The 13,818-nt window shown below is 35.9% G+C and overlaps 1 protein-coding gene and 1 pseudogene across 3 annotated transcripts in view; both read right to left on the bottom strand.

Annotated features, from left to right (window-relative positions):
• LOC138712556 (ankyrin-3-like) overlaps nucleotides 1–13,818 on the bottom strand; it is a 226,464-nt gene that overhangs the window by 110,492 nt on the left and 102,154 nt on the right. The gene's annotated exons all lie outside the window — the stretch shown is intronic.
• LOC138712555 (ATP-dependent RNA helicase A pseudogene) lies at nucleotides 1,472–12,969 on the bottom strand (annotated as a pseudogene).

Consider the following 13,818-nt stretch of genomic DNA (forward strand, 5'->3'; position numbering starts at 1 on the left):
CAGAAGCTACAACAAGCAACTGAAAATACAAAATGGCTTGCTACAATATGTAAATGAAATGAGAGAAAATTACAACCCTTACTCCATACCAGAAAAACCTTTACATCAACCATCACTTTTGGAGTTTCCAGAAATCAAATATAATTTAGAACTAATTGAAAGAGTTACGAAGGGTGTTACAAATGAAAATGTTTTTAGTATCCCAGCTGTACAAACTATTACGTTCCTTTACCCCCAAGAACTATAGTTGCATATACAGTGTTTCTGGGATGATGGGGAGGGACACATGTATCAATTTGAGGTAAGGAACCTTGTCTGGAAATTACATGAGTCGAATGTTATAAGCAAAAATAGTTGTGTGGAAATGGAATTGTAATTTGGCACCACGTGCCCTCCTTTCCTTAACCTTTGGAACAGCTGTGGAAAGATGTATGGGCCGGATGTCTCCTACGTGGGTACTTGCCCCGATACAATCTGTGAGCGTGTCTATTGTGCCCATTGGCTCATCCATATTCGAAAATCAGGTCTGTTTATTCCGCTCTCGTGTACTCCTCCATTTCACTAGGAATGATCGACTGGACACTGCAACTTGTACACATACACTGCTGTCTACAGACGTGCATATCAGGACCGACCATGTACGTTACACATTAACTATCTGCATTGCTTTAGTGTAGTTTCCTGTCCCCACCCCTCAGACAGCACACTGAATGGAATACTGTAAGTAGACAATGTAAACAACGTCAGATGAATACAGCCTATGTGTAAGACGTACAGATAAATACACATAAATAAGATGTACAGAGGAATAAAATTATTCCATTTACACACAACTATTTTTGCTTGTAACTTTCTATTCGGTCATTTCCGGACCAGGGTTCCTTATCTCAAATTGATACATGTGCCCTTCCCCATCATCCCTGAAAGTTTGGAAACACTCTGTATAAATACAGACAGGTTACTGATGGACTAAGATGGCAATACCGGAGTAGGAATTCATTGCAACTTATTCAACTTCTGCTTTAGTTTAGGGCCAGTTTACTTTGACAGTGAACTAGGAAGTTCACCATTTATTTGTGAGAAATTCCTAAATACACGACGTTTTGCAGCCATATTGTGTTATCACCATTCTTCTGTTTTTTAAATGAATGACGATCGCTGTCAATTTGCAGCCAAGTCAATCGAGAGCGATGAACGCCGACGCAGATTGCTGCAGCTCATGCTGAACGTTGTAAAGAAACCAGCCTCATATATTTATACCTACAGTTAATTCAACAGCGATGTTCGTTTGGTGATGATCGCCATAGCAGAACCATAACTTAACTCTGTAAGATCCAACTGAGAAACCATTTCCTACATCCAATTTGCCCAATTTGTAATTGGAAAACAAATCCGATGTACAGCAAAAAAAAAATATAGCTACTGCAAAATTAAATCAGACAATGTTTCATAGTGAGGATATACGGAAGTGTAAATTTATGCCATGCAACTAGGTAGATATTTATTATATACTTCAAATGTTTACATATCCCTCTATTGAAATTACCTTCAATTTTGTATCTTTTTTCCTGAATAAACACAAAACTCATATGCATTATACATTCACCAAAACAATTATATCATATTTCCAAATTAAAACAGATTATGACAGAGGAATGACATTCAAGAGTGAATCTACGCCGAAGTTAGCTTATATAAAACTCTATACATGTGTTACTATTATCTTAGTGCTATAAGAAAGAGAGATCAATTTGAAAAAACAAACCGATAATTATAATGTTGGTACAACCCGAAGTGTGAGCAAAATTATTTGAATGTTTGCTACTAATAGGTTATGTAACTTTCAAATTACAATTGCAACTAATTATGACACTACAGTGCGAAATGAACTTTGGTATATCGTTACAATTAACATATACTGGCTAACATCGAACACCTTAAGACCAACTCTTTGAAGCTACAACTAATATGCCCTTCATAAGCCACGAAAATGTTATGACAATAATTAAACTCTGTAGCTTATTGAACTTATATTCTAGTTTCACCAATTTCAGTGGAAAAAACACACAAAACTCTGAAGAAAATCACAAAAATATGTAAATAGAAGCTCGAAAGGTGAAGCCAAAAACCATTAAATGGTTTGAAATTACTAAGTTATATATTCAGTAACTTATAACAAAAACTTACATTTTAGTATTGATCATGGCATTAAACTTTAATGTCATAGTAAACTAGAAAAAATTATTTATTTTTCCTACTGCTACTGGTCTGGAACTGTTTAGTAATATATCACAAGAAGAACTTCTAGAGATTTACTATCAATCTCTGGAAGGTCGGACTGTGAACACTAGGAATGTCAATCGATATCAATTTTTTATTGCATACGGGTACTTCTGTATTGAGAATAGTTATAATATGTCTTAATTCTTATTACATCGGGTATCGACAGATTTGTAACTATTCTCTCAGATCCTTTCTCAGTGCTTTGCAGAGAACAGGATGGCTGCATGGTTCAAAACAGTCAATTTCTAAGCCAATGCTTTCAAATGTCTCAATGTCCATATGATGCATCAAGTTGGTTGCACAAAATATAAAGACTTCCCCAATACTTCACAAGAATTCAGTTACAATATACCTAAAAAGACACAGATGTAATACAGACATCTACATCCCCTACTTGTATAGTGGGACCATCGGATCTGTGCCCCCGTAAGATATGCGAACTGAACCCTATTTCCTTCTCAGCCTCGGTAATTCATTTCCCTCCCTGCATTCCTATCTCTTTCTTTTCTATCTCTCTCCCTTTCTCTCCCCCACTGCTCACAATTTTGAACCTTCTTCAGTTTATTTGCACTTGCCGTCCAGTGTTTTCAACTCAACATCAATACTGTAGCACAGAGCGGTGAAAAAAATATTATTAAGCAAGTAATAGCATTTTTCGATGAAGAGAAACAAACAGGTCAATAGGTATCTGTTTCCTCTAAATCAGGCAACGAAAAGAGCAGCTGCGATCACAGATGACGATTATTTTATTTCAATTGATTACGTATTAAAATTACTTAACTAATACGTATATAATACAACATTTTTGTGTAATTTATATAGGTAGGTCAGAGCGCCTAATAAAGAAAATCAGGCGAGAGGGAGTCTGTGCAGGAGATGAAAAGCTAGAATCACCAGGGAGGAACAGACCAAGGGAACCTTTAATTTCTTGTAGATGATATGGACCGATATATTTTAAGAAAGATACAAGAATTTTATACCATGCAGAAAGAAGTTCCGACTTTGAAGAAATTATTGAAGGTTGCGAGGAAAGCAATAAATTTCCAAGATGGGAAAGAAACGTTACCAATTAATAGAAGAGGAAGTAGCTAGATTTGTTATCAACTTGGATGAAGACAGCAGCAGCAGCAATAGTAGTGACTCAGATTCAGATATGTCCAGCATATGCCCTCTGTAATTTCATGCATAATACAAGTCTTGGTCTTTTGTAAATATGTAAATTATTTTCATAAGAATAAATTAGAACTCCTGCACATTATCAGCATGTTACGTTATATAGTATGTAAATAAGATCGTAGTATGTATTAACTTAGCCATAGCCGGTCCTTAGCCCGGATGAGAAAGAAAGAGGGTACATGACTATGTGTTCATTAATTCCTACAATTTTATAATTTTATTAGGCCTTCAAGATCACATTCCAAACCTAACAAAATAAGATAATAAGGTGAAGAAAAAGTATTTATGACGAAAACATTTTCTTTTTTAGAAATGAAACAGATTCCCTTCGCGTAAATTCCATTTAACCAACAAATATCCACTGTAATCATATAATTATCTCCAAATAATCGTAGAAGTCAATCAGCCTCATTAGACCTACTTAAATTAAATTATGAATAAGTAATAATTAACCTCACATTATTAATAAGCAATATTCAAGAGACATAACACTGTTTGGCGGAAGTTTGGCAACACCCCTATCGTGGCCTGCAGTTTGACGTGGTGGGAGGAAAGCTGGTGGAATGGAGTGAGTAGAGGCGTTAACTTTTCCTAGAACGACGACAGCGCTGAAGGGGCACAGATTCGATGGTCCGACTATAACTGAATTACTGAAAAATATAAGAGAAGTCTTCACTGAAGAAAGAATGTTTATCAACGCAACGGCACTGAGAACATAATGAAAAATTGGCTTCAAAATTTTATTTTCATGATAAACGTGAACTACACAGCCATCCAGTTTCTCTTGTATCACATTGTTATACCCAGCAATAACGAGCTGTATACAAAATTTCAACTCCATTACATTATGGTTAACAGTCCCTAAGTGAGAGCTAAAACAAAACACACATTTTTAAAACCATTACTCCATGTTTGTATATTTAACTTTGGGAGAAAGTTCCGTGAATATGGAGTTCTTCAAATCGTCCTTGTCTTTCTGTGAAAAAAGGAAATGGAAAAGACACAACAAATATGGATAATACCGGTAATGTGTGTAGAATTCTAGATTTGACTTAAGTCACCTAGTATCTCAACTTATGATGCAGATTTATGTATTGTACTGTGCACAAATGCACAAAGAAAATGTTCTTTTTTATGTGTCTTTTTCCATTTTCTTTTTCTTTTTGTTAGTACATCTTTCACTTCCATGAGATTTTATTAGTGTAGATAAGCATACAACACAGAAATGTTGAAATACATTTATGAAAATAATCCTTCAGTCTGGACTGAAATCAAAACTTGAGAATATTGTAACATTTACATTTTACAAGCAACAATATCCATTGAATAAATAGAAACTTCATTTGTTTCTGGGATTATGTTACTTCATTATTATATTCACAAGTATGTTTGTTGATAAGTAAACCACATTCAGGTAGTACCGGTACCAATAACTAATCCAATTCAGTGTTATTAAAAAGAATTCTGATAGCTTTGATAATTAAAGGCAGCGAGGTTTTGCAAAGATCTTTCATAGATATAGAAAATACAGCATTCATAGCTGGCTGTCAAGTAGATGTGAATTTGCGAAAGTTACCTTGCTGCAGACCACAGTAAAATAATGACTGTTGACATGATGAGATTTTACATCGACTTACTTTCACGGCACTTATAACCTCAGGAGGTTTTTGGCCTTGTTCACAAGCTTCCTCCATTTTGTTCTGTTGTGTGCTTTATCCTCAGTTAACTTCTATGTGATCTAGGTCCAAGCATGGGCTTTATAAAGAATTAAATCACTTTTATAGGAGGGAAAATCCGACCATTTATTGAAGTTACTGTTGTATAGCAATGGCTGTTCTTGCAGGTCCCACACCATTCGACAAATCATAGTACATTTTTTATGCTCCTTCAGGCTCAGAAATGCTAAGTCATGGATTGATGCATCATGTCACCTGGCTTTGTGACTCATGTATGTAGTTTCGCCTCCAGATATGTGAACAGCTTGATGGAAAACACACCACAATTGTAATAATTTAGTCCTGTGATGCAGAACTTTACAGACACCCTGTATTTTAAGGAGGGTTTAACGAAATTGGAATTAATATTAAAGGAGCAATTTTTAATTTCTATTAAAACGAAACAACCGTTTCATCTTAAGCCTTTTATACTTCTTGGTATTCATATAAATATATCAACTCCACTCCCCTCCCCCCAAAAAACTACCAATACAGGAGAACAGAGCTGTGTAGAATTTATGGATTTTACAATTCATTCGTGATGAAGAAGAAGATGGTCTTGATGTTCAATGTAATCAATGGTAAGTGATAGTGAAACTGATCCCTTCACATTATGAAGTGTGGATTAACAGTTATCAAAGAATTTTTGTAGTATTTTTTTATTAATTACCATGAAATACAATTACCAATTAAACTGATAAAATTTAAAAAAAAATGTAAAGTAAAGACACAGTCTTGGATCAAGTTAAAATCTGGAAAGAAAACCTAGTTGGTTTGAAATCTTTTGCTTGCTTGATGTCCCTCAAAGAAGAAAGAAATGATTAAAATCGGGGGAATTTTAATTATTTAGTATTTTGGAAGAAAGTTGCATGTCCATTAAAAACAAAGTTTCTTCTCTAGTTCGTTTCTAAAATATAACAGCTTGCTATAATATAATCTTGGATGTTTACTATCTTAAAGACAAAACTCCTTCTTAAATCAATATAAGACTTTCCATAACAATTTATGTCGTTTTATAATTACGTTCTTTGATTTTAATTAAATTGTTTCAATATCCAACCAAACTCAATTAATTATAGACATTCATTAGGTTAAAGTATCAAGTAAAATTTGTTTATTTTTATTAGGAGCAATTCTCGTGACCATTTGAGAAACACATTGGCCTAAGTCATTTCTGTATTTAATTACTAGGTCTATATAATAACTGTAGGCGAAAGATTGGCACATAATTATCAATCAAATTCAAGACAGTATTTATAAAAATGAACACTTCTCCTTCTTTGCCTGAAATCTTCATTTGTGTACATATACACATTCTCTACAGTAAGTACTGCACAAGCATGAATTCTACACTGTTTACTAATATTATATTTTATGACAATGTTTGTATTTTGAATTTTGTTCAAAATATATATTTCTGGAAACTACAAACTCTCATTATAGGTGTAGATAATTAATTATCTTCTGATATTAACAGTTGGGACGGTAAAACCTGAGTCAAACATTGGTACGGTAATGTACCCAGTTATACACAAGTATCCATGAAAATATTGTAATGATGGGTTTCTTTAACAAAAAAAAAACATGAAATAGTGCACCACTTCGAAATAGATTCTACAACTGAGTAAATATGCATCTATGTTTCTGCTATAATGCAAATGCCAAATGTATTTGCAATATTAAACTCGTATATTCTTTTAATCTAATGAAAATTACAATTACAGAAAGACCCTGTTTCTGAAAAATGTATAACATTAAAGAAATAACATAGGTAGTTCTGACAGGCCTCTTTTATAAACAATTGATACGAAATTCAAAATTGTCAGAAAAGAAGATTTTACAATATACTGTAACATGAAAACATAAATACAGAAAAAATGTTTTTATATGACAAATTCAAAAATAAATATACTATTCCTTTTACACTTTACTGCATTTTTTTTTTCACTGGAAACAATAAGAAAAGACTAAAAGAACAAAAACACAAATCACTGGATGACATTCTTCCTAATTAAATAAATTCAATCTTAGAATTAATACACACTCAACTCTTTGTAATTTTTCCTCAATTTCAGCAAATAATATATAGGCCTGTACAGTAAAACTTCAGTTAACCAAACCTCTGCCAACTGAAAACCGATTTAGCAGAAATATGTAAGTCATGCAAGCAAATTTTTATAAAGAAATTAACAATTTACAATATTTACTGTATTTTATGAAATAAAATATTTTCGTACGATATAGGGTACACTGATATTATATTTATTTTTAATTTTAACACTTTAGCAGTTGTCACTAAGCAAGTCATAGGAATGGTGCGAGGGCAGCACGTCCTATTGTCTACACAAGCTGGCTAAACCCATCAGTAGCATTGAATAGGCATGACAATGCTGCCAGTAAAAGATGTGAACAAATACCCAAAACAAAATTTCGGACTTTTTCTTAAAGAAATAGTAAAGATTCAATATTTAGATTTGGTATACTCTACTTACTGTATGTATCAGATACATGTTTTTACATAGACGTGATGCTTTCAAAGATGGTATGCTTTTATTTTCTGACATTTTGATTATTTGAAATGAGATTAGCCTAATTTATTTCAGTTAACAGAAGTTTTACTGTAGTTCAAGATACCATACATACACACATATGCACAGAGATACATGTAAGACATAAATATGGGAGTAAAAAGTCACTAGAAGCACAATATCAATATCTGCATCAGTCTGTAGTTATTTCAGATCAAAGATAACTTTTGTTTCGTAGTTATACACGTGAAAATGTTCTGTGTCAGGCCTTTACAATGACATTTAATTTATCCTAAGTGTGGGCAGGGGTCGGTTCTGATCAGAAGAGCAAACAAATGCACAGTCCTCTTGTGAGAATGAAGGACAGTTTAGAGTAAGGGATATTCATCTCATTGTAGCCCTCTTTACTTATTCTAAAACATTAATCAAGACAAAAATAAGGATTACCAGAATATGGAAAAATAACATCTTATTGAAAATTTCTCTATGCTTTTGGAATGACTCCATTTTTACTGAAATGACAGAGAAAGGAAGCAACCAGATATGCAATATCATTAAAAATAATGCCAATACACTTACCGTCAATTATTCAATGACCACAATTCGTGTTGTCTTTGCTGAGAATCTCTTAAATCTCCCTATCTGCATCTATATGATTTTTAACTATTGGGGAATTAAAGTAGAAGTGCATGGGAAAAATTCTCAGTCAGAACTCCAGTATATTTCACAAATGCGAGGCATGCATACAGCCTGACGGTCACCATTTCGAGTCTATAGATACGTAATTTACTGACAAACAGCCCTTCTTTAACCGGTGTCCATGTAAGCGACAATAGTTAGCAATGATCGCAAATAAGTCCCTCACCATATACAGCACAAATTACCAATATACATCAATTTTTTATAAAAGGCTGACTGAGATACGTGGTACAGAATAATAGTTATAATTTTAAAATAAGTTACCTTACAAAAAGATACAAAGTTCTCCTACCAGTTAATTTAAGAAAATGAACTTTGTCGTAAGGTAAAAGCTTTGAGAGACCAACCTCGAAATTCGTTACTAACCTATTATCAAGTCAAATTAATTCAGAAAATTATTTCACCACACTTGCAGAGGCAAAATTCTAAGCAGCTAGAGATTATAACTTGAATATAGCCTATATCATAAAAGTGGTAACAGATTTCTTTTTAATGTGAATAATGAATATGTCTGAGGAGCAAGCAATAATGTTATAATTCTTCTTTAATTCGGGACCTGTATGGGCATATTAATATTAATTAATAACTGTAAGTTCATAAAGATTAGGAACTCAATATTACTTCGTAAATTTTGTATAAAACTGAAAGTTATATTAAATTGCAAAAGTACTGGCAGCTGTAAGGAAACAGTGTTGTCAATATGAATCATGTACAACAGTTCTGCAAAAATTGAAGGATAAGATGTTTAAAAACTTTAAACCTATAGCAGAACATGATTATCATGCAGAAGATATTTATCTAAGTTTAGAATTCTAATGGAATGTGAAACAGCAAATGACATGTAATGGACCAAACCACTGGATAGCATCCTCATTAATATTTACGATTTAACTCCTAATTTACAAATATGTATAAGGAGCTGAGAATAATGAACGGCAAGTTGGCAACGTTCACCTTCAACTTGTGTTACCGAGATATTGTACTACAATAAAATGCTATTTAAATACTGTCAACACGAACTGAAATGTTAACCGTCTTATAAACTAAGACAAAAAGTATTCTTTTCCTATAATGAACTGCAACACTGTGAACATCACACCAAGTCTTCTGATGTAAAATTATTTACTTTCAACTAAAACATACCATCCAGGAATGTCCACTTAATAGCCACCTCGATAGCCACCTCTGAAACCACTGCTACTGCCGCCACCACCACAGTAGCCGCCACCTCCACCTCCTCTCCCATAGCCGCTGAAGCCATAACCTCCTCTTCCTTAGTTGCCATATCCTCCTCTGTAGCCACCTCCACTGCCACTGCCACCGCCACCCCATCCACCACCGCCACCACGCATCATCTTAGGAGGAGGTGGACCGCTGTTGCCCAACGTGTGGCCGCGAGGTGGACGACGGGTGTTGAAGCCACCCATTCCCATCTGTTCAAGGCCGTGCCTCCCAGCATTCATTCTGCAAAGCTCTTTGATGACGTTCATCACTTTCTCGTCCAGTGGACACATCTCAGTTACAGACTCTGGTTCATGCGAAGCTCGAACCATCAGACTTTCCAAAACCGGTCGCAGAGCAACTATTGCAGCGGCTACATTAGGTTTCATTTGTAAATTGATCCAATTATCCAGTCGGACCATGTTATCAACATATTCCACTTTGCGTGAACCGAAGAGCAAAAGATGAATGGGTGTAATCATCGTCATTTGCTTGCAAGACACAGCGTGTGTGCGAATCTTCTCCCCGAACACAAAGAATGGGAAAGGGAAGTGATCTTCATTAAAATTAACGGATATCCTGTCAATAAACGCTGCTTCATTTTCTGTTGCATATACTTTTTTCTTCTCCTCGTGATAGCAGACATTTGGATAATGACCCATACACATGAGTGCAGTCACCATGTCGAGTTTAGGATCGGGTCCGCTCTGGTCATTGAATACTGTTGGTACCATCGTCTCTTCCGGAAAACCGACCGATTGTAACAATTCCTTCAGCTGGTTCTTTGCCTTCCACGTGACTCTGAGTGTTGGCATAGAGAGCATCTTGTGGTCACAGAAGGCAGCCTCGGCTTGTTCACCTCCCATTCGAGCTTCTTCCCAGGCTTGGAATGCATTTAACATCGCCACATGATCAGAGTAACGGTTACCAGAAAATGCCTTCTGTTGATAGGTCAATCTTCTGTGATCCATTCCTGTTGTAAACACTTCTGGGAATGTCGAGCCGTTTGCAGCCATTGTTGCCAATGAATCTCCACAAAAGAACATGCACCCAAGTATCATCATTTTTCCTAATCTTGGTTCTATTGGCAGTTTTGCCAATATACGACCCAAAGGCGTTAGTTCATCATTTTTATCCAAACATTTCATTTCTCTGAGCAAGACCTCGGCCTCTATAACAGCATCTATTGGTGGCGGTTGGATTGCCTTGCTAAGGAACTGTCCTATCGCTCCAAGACGCAGAAGCTTGATGGAGAGAGCCAACCCATGAAGTGGTGTGCGGAACATTTCTGACGTCATGTGCTCGTCTAGGCGCTCGAAACGTGCTCTGCTCAGCAAGTGGAAGCAGAAACCAGGCTGCACTCTGCCTGCACGGCCCTTTCGCTGCTCGAGATTGGTTTTCGACGCCCAAACAGTCGCATAATTGGTCATATTATTGTGAGAAGTGAACAATTTAATTCTGGCTTTACAGCTGTCTATCACAAACACCACATCATTAATTGTGATCGACGTTTCTGCTATGTTTGTGGAAAGGATGATCTTTGTCACGCCTTCTGGCACCGGCTTAAAAGCTCGGCATTGGTCTCTCTGAGGTAACTGTGAATGAAGAGGGATAATACTATAGTCCTGATTCCCAAAAATTGGATGCTGTTGAAGGTGCTGCATCAGTGCAGAGATAAGATTCCATCCTGGTAAGAAAACCAGGACAGCACCTGCAATGTTCAGTGTTTTTATGTATTTCAACAGCTCTTCTATCAGCTCAAAACTCACTTCTTTCTCACTTATCTGTGCCATTGCGTTTCGTGTCTGTACTGAATACTCCTCAGACACCACCTTATTGAGATTTTCATCTTGTTCTTCAGCACCTACAGTTCCTTCACTATCGTCCTTATCTTTGTTTCGACGCTTACGGTTATCGGCAGGTGGGACAAAGTTCAGCATCTGCACACAGTCTTCAAGAAAATATTCCTGGACTGGATAAGCTCTTCCTTCGATTTCAATAACTGGGCAATTATTGAAATATTCACTAAACAGGGTGGTATCAACAGTGGCGGACATGAGGATAAGTCTCAGATCTGGATAAGTGTGAATCATGTCACGCAACACAACCATTATGAAATCACTGTTGACATCACGTTCGTGAATTTCATCAACAATGACATGTGACACTCCTCTCAACCCATTCTCCAACTTTTTAAGCAGTACCCCAACCGTACAAAATAAAATTCCTCCATAGGGTCTTGGCAGACAGGATTCAAAACGTACACTGTAACCAATACTCATTCCTAGTTGTTCCATTCTCTCATTGGCCACACGGTCGGCTACAGACACTGCTGATATACGTCGAGGTTGTGTTATAACAATATTGCAAAACGCACCTTGCCCAGATTCGATATACTGGTCTAATATGAATTGGCATACTTGAGTCGTTTTGCCACAACCCGTATTACCTATGATGATTATCACGGGGTTATCACTTATAGCTTCCATTATGGGGCCTTTCATTGCAGCAATTGTAAAGTTGTTTCTTTTTTTTACCCTGCTTTGAAGCGCAGTATCATTCTGCATTCGCTCTCGAAAACTAGTTCCAAGATCTTCACTGATCTGATCCATTGTTGCCTGGGCCAGAGGACCTTCATCAATATTACAATCAGTCCACGGGTTCCAATTAGGCTGGGGTGGAGACCATGGTACTACACCAGCCGGCTGTGGCTTTGATTCCCTAAACTCATCAATAACATGCGGTGTCAACAATGATACTGGATTCGCTTCAGTCTCAGATAGAATTATGGGTTTTATCTCCAAGTCTTCTAACACAGAAAATACTTGTTTTTCCAATTCAGGACTAAGTTGTACTTCGTACGGTTGTTCACGTTGGTAAGGGCGATATGCTTCTCCCATTTCGTTGGGCCCCATTCCTGGTTGAAAAACTGGACGCGTAAGCCCGAGAGATACATGAAGTGCTGTAGGTCCACCTGCTGGTAATTCTGATGGTGTTCCTATTGTGGGTAGATCTTGTGGGCTGACAAGAGCCTGCCGTACAAGATACTGTACAAAATCTCGTGCTGCATTATTTTGTGCATTCTCTTCAGACTTTGAATTACCAACACCAACGTAATCAAACCCTTCTACACGAACTTCACACAGGAAACGCTGCCGTTTAGGACCTGCAGGTCGAACATCGAACTGAGGAGTCACTTTCTGTTTAGTGCACCACTGATGAAAAAATGACTTTATATCACTCATAATTAGAAAGTTTACACTGAAAACATTGACTGAAAGTTCACTGATAAATAAAGAATATTTTTTTTCGCATTAAATTCTACAATAATACCCTTTTATCGTTCACCGGCACAACGCCATTACACGATGCATACTGAAATAAATGCGACAGTTTAATCGTGCACCACTGATGAAAAAATGACTTTATATCACTCATAATTAGAAAGTTTACACTGAAAACATTGACTGAAAGTTCACTGATAAATAAAGAATATTTTTTTTCGCATTAAATTCTACAATAATACCCTTTTATCGTTCACCGGCACAACGCCATTACACGATGCTTACTGAAATAAATGCGACAGTTTAATCGTGCACCACTGATGAAAAAAGGACTTTATATCACTCATAATTAGAAAGTTTACACTGAAAACATTGACTGAAAGTTCACTGATAAATAAAGAATATTTTTTTTCGCATTAAATTCTACAATAATACCCTTTTATCGTTCACCGGCACAACGCCATTACATGATGCTTACTGGAATAAATGCGACAGTAATACCAATTGTAAAGAACAAATACTTTTCCGCGTCTCTTCATAAATTTTTAAGTCTTAAGCAATGTTCACATCATTCAAAAACTTTTTACGTTTTAATTCATTTAATGCTGATTTTATTTGCTTTTACTGCCTTGTATTTTAGTTGAATATAATATTGATTCTTTATTAAGAGTACAGTTTGTAATGTTGCCCATCTCTTTCCACTTACATTTTTCTAATCACAGCCATAAAGCTTGCATGACGCTTACACTACTCCAAAAATTGCGATAGTAATACTAATTGTAAAGAACAAATACTTTTCCGCGTCTCTTCATCAATTTATAAGTCTTAAGCAATGTTCACATCATTCAAAAACTTTTTACGCTTTAATTTATTTAATGCTGATGTGCTTTTACTGTCTTGTATTTTAGTTGA

This window comes from Periplaneta americana, chromosome 13 (assembly GCF_040183065.1).
Source record: "Periplaneta americana isolate PAMFEO1 chromosome 13, P.americana_PAMFEO1_priV1, whole genome shotgun sequence".
Lineage (NCBI taxonomy): Eukaryota > Metazoa > Arthropoda > Insecta > Blattodea > Blattidae > Periplaneta > Periplaneta americana.